The sequence below is a fragment of the Salvelinus sp. IW2-2015 genome, unplaced genomic scaffold (genome assembly GCF_002910315.2).
Source record: "Salvelinus sp. IW2-2015 unplaced genomic scaffold, ASM291031v2 Un_scaffold16663, whole genome shotgun sequence".
NCBI lineage: Eukaryota > Metazoa > Chordata > Actinopteri > Salmoniformes > Salmonidae > Salvelinus > Salvelinus sp. IW2-2015.
Genome location: NW_019957698.1, coordinates 165,235 through 173,091, shown reverse-complemented (window position 1 = coordinate 173,091; position 7,857 = coordinate 165,235).

Genomic DNA, 7,857 nt, shown 5'->3' with positions numbered 1-7,857 from the left:
TCACACCGGGAGCGAAACTCACTCGTGGCAATAAAAATAATGATAGCAGGCTTAATGGCGTTCAGCTGTTCAGTTATGAAATTAGAATATGAAGCCTCAGGGTGCATTCTGGATTTCTGTAACAAATGGAAATGCCAAATTGCATTTGAAAACAGTCCCCTCTCTGTGTTGCACCCATAGTAACAATTGTGGATAACAAAAGTACAGAGTAGCTTCTGTCCACACGTCATTGGGTCATGTTGCTACACTGAACCTTGACAGACCTTGCCTTACATTCAGCTCTCCAATATTCTAAGCATTATTCAGTGAATAACAGTTTGAAGTCGAAGGTTATACATACACTGTAGTCTGGGGTCCAATTAAAATCGTTGTTTTCGAAAACCACTACCACACAAATGTCATTTGTCCAAACGCTATAAGTTTTCTGGTCTAAAGAGGGTCGTTAGAACAGTCTACTTTGTGGCATTAAGGGTACAACGAAGTAAGTAGTTTTGTTTCATCGATAATGACGTCTTAAGAGAACTATTTATTTCACTTATAATTCACTGTCAGCGGTACCACCAACTTCAGCTTGGGTTTCTCTATCGTATCTACGTTCCTTCTCCTCTCTTATCACACTATCCGGAACATTATGGTATAAGCAAGCCTGCTGTACCTATTATCCACTATCTAACCACCAGATGCACATCTCACTCCCAGGGTGGTCTGGTATGAGACATGGAGAGAGAGAGCGGGAGGAGCGGGCAACTACCAAACTCTAACCAACATGAGACACAAAATAAATAGTCCCAACAGCACTCTAACCCAGGCTTACAAGACAACCAACTCCTAGATACCCAAGGACTCAAAATAGCAACATACACGACTTCTTTATGAGCTCACCAAATTAGAAGTCTCGCAACCCTTATGCGAGTACTTTCAAGGCCTACGATTCACAACCATGTGTACTCTTTCTGGCATTGACCAATCCTATGGGCATCTAAAAAGAAATCAGTACGCGACCACCCACAGACGGACCCATCAGAGAAAGATAAATTGTAGACTCCACAAAAAGTCTGCGTTCATCCTTGGGGAGCAATTCCCAAAATCGCCGTTGAACCCGTCACGAACGGTTGCAATGCCCGAATTCCTACAGACACAACTCTACAAAGAACCAACATACCAACACACAGTGTAATCTCTGTACAAACATAGTACTGCCAAGTATATACAAACCCATCGGGCACCATGCAGCCATGATACCGCATCTGCATGTAGACAGAAGCTGACTACGCTATGCTCACTTAGAGATGAACTAGTACTGTTGGTTGCAAAAAGTGCAAATCAATCCCAGACACAACACTGCACAAGGACCTGTTGTGAAGATGCAGAGAGAAACAGGTAAAAAAGGTATCTATATCCACAGTAAAACAAGTCCTATATCGACATAACATGAAAGCCGCTCACAAGACAGGAACAAGCCACTGCTCCAAAACGCACAAGAAAGCCAGACTACGGTTTGCAACTGCACATGTGGACAAAGATCGTACTTTTTTGGAGAAATGTCTCTCGTGGTCTGATGAAACAAAAATATAACTGTTTGGCCATATATGACCGTTGTTATGTTTGGAGGAAAAAGGGGGAGGCTTGCAAGCTGAGGAACACCATCCTAACTGTGAGCACGAGGGGTGGCAGCATCATGTTGTGGGGGTGCATTGGGTGCAGGAGGGACTGGTGCTATCTCTCAAAAAATAGATGGCATCATGAGGATGGAAAAAATTATGTGGAATATTTTGAAGCAACTATCTCAAACATTCAGTCAGGAAGTTAAAGCTTGGCGCTCGGCAAATGGGTCTTCCAAATGGACAAGTGACCCAGCATACTCCAAAGTGTGTGGAAAAATGGCTTAAGGACACAAAGTCAAGGTATTGACACAAGCATGTATGCCCAACACATATCCTCTACCACCAAAAGTACAAAAAACGGAGACCGCCTGCCTGACCTGTAAGCTCATCATTCCTATAGAAAATTTTGTGGCGCAGTCGACAAAGCCTGGCAAGAAGAAAACGATCTGTAGAAAACTGAGCAACACGCTAAGGCAGGCCAACGCATGACTCCACACTCAACTCTAACCCTCATTGTACAACATTGTCCACGTTTGTGACACCACTCTGTCACCGCGAGGAATGGACATATAATTCTAAGACGGGCAAGCTATATTGTGGAAGCTTGTGGAAAGGCTTAACCTTACGTCAAACAAGTGTATTGACTCAAGTTATCCCAAAAATACAAACACCAACGTATTAACGGCCAAACAGGGCAACACATGCCTCCAACTCAACATTAACACAGACACCACTATACACCCAACAACACTCGAAATACATCCCAATGTCATAGACCAACGATCAATGTAACTCGTGCTGAGCCTCTCTTACCCCAACAATCACTGCCAATACGAGTGAATTGCATCCACACTAGACAACATACACAACAACGAATGAAATCCAACAGTAACCCAATAACACTTCTAACCCCAACACACATCACATAGTACCTAACTGTCTCTAACCACCAGTACCTAATCTCATAATCACTTCTAAAAACTCAAAAATAAGTGACTGGCTGAATCCTCAAACCTTGACAGTACCAGCAAACCACACGAGCGCCACTAACTCTACAATCATGTTACAGAATAAACACTGCTACACGGCATTTCGCGAAAAACTAGTTCAACTAAACACCTAGATCCCCAACATACCCACCTTAACCGCGAGACCACACCTAACCAGACGATACACAACACATCTCGTAGTATACACGACTTCAACTGATATTAGACAAATATAGTCAGCAACCATGTGTTGATGAAGATTCGATAGTTACTGAGGTGATAGGGCAAGTATTGCAGTTAAAGTGTTCAGATATTTCTATTGAGATAACTAACACTGGTGAAGGCAATAAGGATGCCTGCAGAGGTCAAGGCGAATTAAACATGTTGTGGTCAATTAGGAATGGCATTCCAATATGGTAGCCACTATTCCCCTATATTTCTGCACTAACTACCATCAAGGGGCTGTCAAAAAGTAACTGCCTATAATAGGGAAATAAGGGATGGACCCATACATACCACAAACACTCTTTGAACCCAGGAGTAATCCAACACACTCTACCCCTAACACATTTTGTTCTAGTACTCAACCACCTAAACTCAAGAATACACAACACACTCTCTTAACTCTCTAAGCATGTCTGCTACTCTAACCCAACATAGGCGCAGAAACTCTAAACCCAACAATTACACATACGAATCGGCAGCCCAAACATACCAACACACGAGAGACCAAACAACTCTAAACCCCAACTATACCCCAAACACTACACTCTTGAGCGCAACATAACGTATAATCCCACACATCTACCCACATACCAACACACTCTTAGCCCCAACAAAGCCAACACACATTCTGTATCAACATACAATCACGGCTGTATTTACCATAGCAAACCCACACACACAACTGATCACAACGACAATCTCTATCAACTCAATATGTGAGCGTCCAACAACTCTAACCCAGACATTACAAACACACTCTAACCCAACAACAACCATCTGTAACGCCCACAAGCATATAGCGCACACTTACTCCTTAAGGACCCGAGATTATAGCCAGCAACACACGTCTTATAGCTCACAAACATACGAAGACAACACACTCAACCAATCAATACTAACACACATCCGCATTATCCGCAGACGCAATCAAGATCCGTCCTACACCCAAAACACACATCTTAACCCAACAAGTACCTCCACACTATCTCACCCTAAACCACGAACAACACGACACCAGCTAGCCGTGTCACCTGTAACACCCAAACATACCAACACACCCTACACCCAACATCCTACAACACTCTCTTACTAGACCCAACCACAACATACAATACACTCTAACCCACCTACCAACACACAACCCAACACACCGTAACCCAAAACCTATACAAAACCTTACCACACATCCTTGGCTCACTGGGAGAGGGAGGGAGAAAAATAATATATATATAAGAGCACGAGAGAGAACGGGAGGGAGAGAGAAGAGATATGAACTCAGAAAAAAGAAAACGTCTCATTTTTTGCAGGACCCTGTCTTACTCACATAACGAAACACTCCTAACCACAAACATATCCCACTAACCACAAGCCAATTATCATACACTCGAATACATCCCTAACATACCACACCAACTTCTCGAGACCAACCGCAGAGGTTTATAAAACACTACTAACCGCAGGCTATTCTCACACCAACTGACAACCCTCTATCACATGCAATTAACCGACAACAAACAACACTTAACAGACTCGTAACATGCCACACCTGACCCAAAACACGACCAACTACACTCAACTCGATATCAACACGCACACATCTAAACACCAACATACCAACACACTATGTACATCTCAAACACACGCTACAACCGCAGACATGAGCCAACACACTCCAGACCCAATACACTGCTAACCCAAACATACACAACAAATACTATAGCGGTCCAACAGTGTAGAAATTTAGGGACGACGCAAAAGAAGGGCTTTAATACTGAAAACAAAACGTGCTATCACGTGCATGTTAAGAGGCAGAAGGACTGCAGATTGGTGGCCTAGGGCAATAATTGCAATGCTCGTAATGTGAGGACCGCGCTAAGACAGAGCTACAGAGCCAGACGAGGTACAGAATAGCTGAGCTTCCGTCCTCTCCTCGTTAAGTGGCAGGCCATTTTGGTCAAGCCAACACGCGTTGCAGAACCCGCAGAGTCAACACTCGACCTACAAACACATTCTGTATCTACATACAAAAACAACTCTTCAAAACACCCAACATACGCCAAACTCTCTAAACCTAACCACAGAGAGCAATACAAGCCATCCCAACATACCAAACACGGACAATACCCAAACACCACACTACTAATACCCCACAACAATAGAGACCACACCCTAACGAGTTACACCAGGATGCAAACAATCCCTCAGTAATCACAGGTCTGCACCACACCAGCCAACCTAGCCCTAAGCCAGCGTACCCACATCACTACTGTAGACTCGAACATACCAGCACACCTCGAGAGAACCATACGTCCGAGACAACTACTCTAACCCAACAGAGAACACACACGCGAGACCAACATGAGCCAACACAGTGCTAACCCCAACTAGTTAAACAACACACACGTTAAACACGAGACACTACCACCGAACTACACTCACTAACCCAGAGCAATACACATACAACCTAAACAAACCCAGAGGCACGACACTGCTATATCCGATACAGACAAATCCCACCAACATAACCCGAGCATTAGCCGAACCACACTCTAAGCCAGAGCATAACACACCAAACACCACTCTAACCAACTACAGATCACTCGAAAACATCAACCTTAGCCAAATACAACGGTACTGCGCTAAAAACAGAAAGTAGCCTACTACCTACACTCGAACACCTCTACCCCAACAACACTTATGTTCTAACCGCAAGTATCCAACATCTATGTGTCTCACCGGGGTGAATGGTGGGATTCGGATTTAGCGTACAAAAGCTGCGCAATACCAATAGATACTGCTTAACAAACACCCACTCTAACCCGAGAGGAACGGCAACCTCGCTTACTGAGACGACGAACATACCGAACATACATCTGGCTAGACCGAAGACAAAACTCTAGAGCGCCAACATACCAACCAGACTCTAACCAACTAATCAACACACTCTAACCAAGCATGAGAACTACGACCCTAACCAACAACCACAGCGCTAACACAATCTAGCCGTGACTCACACTCAATTATACCCCCACCCAAGCACACCACGAGGAACCGCACCATTTGATTGCCAATCTCACACCACATCCAACAACCAACCACACTGTTCAAGGACATCCCTAGACATAACGTACCCTGAACTGTACTAATCACCACTGGGCAAGACATCCTTCTCCCTCATGGTGGTACCCTTACCCAATACACACTCTTGAACCCAACACTTTCCATCAACGACCAAGCTGAGCTCTATTCCTGACCATCAAACACCACTTCTAACCCAACACTATCCACGAACCAACACGATCTAAAATAACCCCAATACCTACCTAACACACTAATGCAAGATCTGCTCGTATCTGTGCGTGATTTGCCTGCAAGACAGGAATGGTCAGTGGTTGCCAAGGCCAGTCTCAATCCCATTGAGCAACGTCTGGGACCTGTTGGATCGGGTAATGGGTGAGGACTACGGCCATTCCCCAGCAGAAATGGTCCGGATTGCAGGTGCCTTTGGTGGAAGACGTGGGAGTAACATCTCACAGCAAGAACGGTGCAAATCTGGTGCAGGTCCGATGAGGAGGAATGCACTGGCAGTACTTAATGCAGCTTATGGTGCACACACAATATCGACTGTTACTTTTGATTTGGACCCCCCTCTCTCTGTTCAGGGACACATTATCGAACCCTCTAATCCTAAACTGTTAGTCCACCACTGATCTGTTGCGCATACTCAGTTTATGTCTCAGTTGTTTGAATCTTTGTCTATGTTCATACAAATATTTGCTGAAAATAAACGCAGTTGACAGTGAGAGAGACTTTTCTTTTTTTGCTTGAGTTTATATATACACCACTGCTCAAAAAAACATCAACAGATGAAACACCCATACAACACTAACACACACAGCCATCCCCAACCCAACAGACACCAACATCAGCTCTAACTGCAACAAAGGAATACTAACAACACATGTACCCAACATCATTACTTACAACTAACTCCGTATACACTCATATTACATTCTGAAAACACACTCTAACACCTAACATGATGCTCCGAACACACTCTTAACCACAAGACAATCACAAACAACACTCTAAATAGCACTAACATTACCACACATAGCGAGACAATCACACACTCTACTATTCACAACGCCATACCCATACGGAGCGATCTGAATTTGTGCACGTCACGACTCACAAAAATTAATAGTGGACAAAACCCACAACAAAACAACGCTGCTAGATGAATCCAACTTCGATAGTAAATAATTAGATCCATCCAACACTAAAAGAGGCAAAAATACAACATCGAGAGCCTCAAGTATTTTTATCGGTGTGAGATGGCCCAACGTCGAGTTCCTGCTTATGACCCTTACCCACTACACAACGCCTGGCACTTCCAGCACCCTCGCTGAATGAGTGCGCGGAATGTGTCCCAATGAGGAGCATCTCTCCCAGACCTGAGAGCCAAGCATACTGCCCGCTCAACATCCTGGACAGTCTGTGGTGCAACGTGGCGTTGGTTGGATGGAGCGAGACATGATGTCCCAGATGTGCTCAATTGGATTCAGGTCCTGGGGAACGGGCGGGCCAAGTCCATAGCATCAATGCCTTCCTCTTGCAGAAACTGCTGACACACACTCAAGCCACATGAAGTCTAGCATTGTCCTTGCATTAGGTAGGAACCCAGGGCCAACCGCACCAGAATATGGTCCTCACAAGGGGTCTGAGGATCTCATCTCGGTACCTAATGGCAGTCAGGCTACCTCTGGCGAGCACATGAGGGCTGTGCGGACCCCCCAAAGAAATGCCACCCACACACCATGACTGACCCACCGCCAAACCGGTCATTGCTGGATGGATGTTGCAGGCAGCAGAACGTTCTCCCACGGCGTCTCCAGACTCTGTCACGTCTTGTCACAGTAATGTGCCATGTGCTCAGTGTTGAACCTCATTATCTGTGAAGAGCACAGGCGCAGTGGAGAATTTGCCAATCTGGTGTTCTCTGGCAAATGCCAAACGATCCTGAAAAAGAAAGGAGG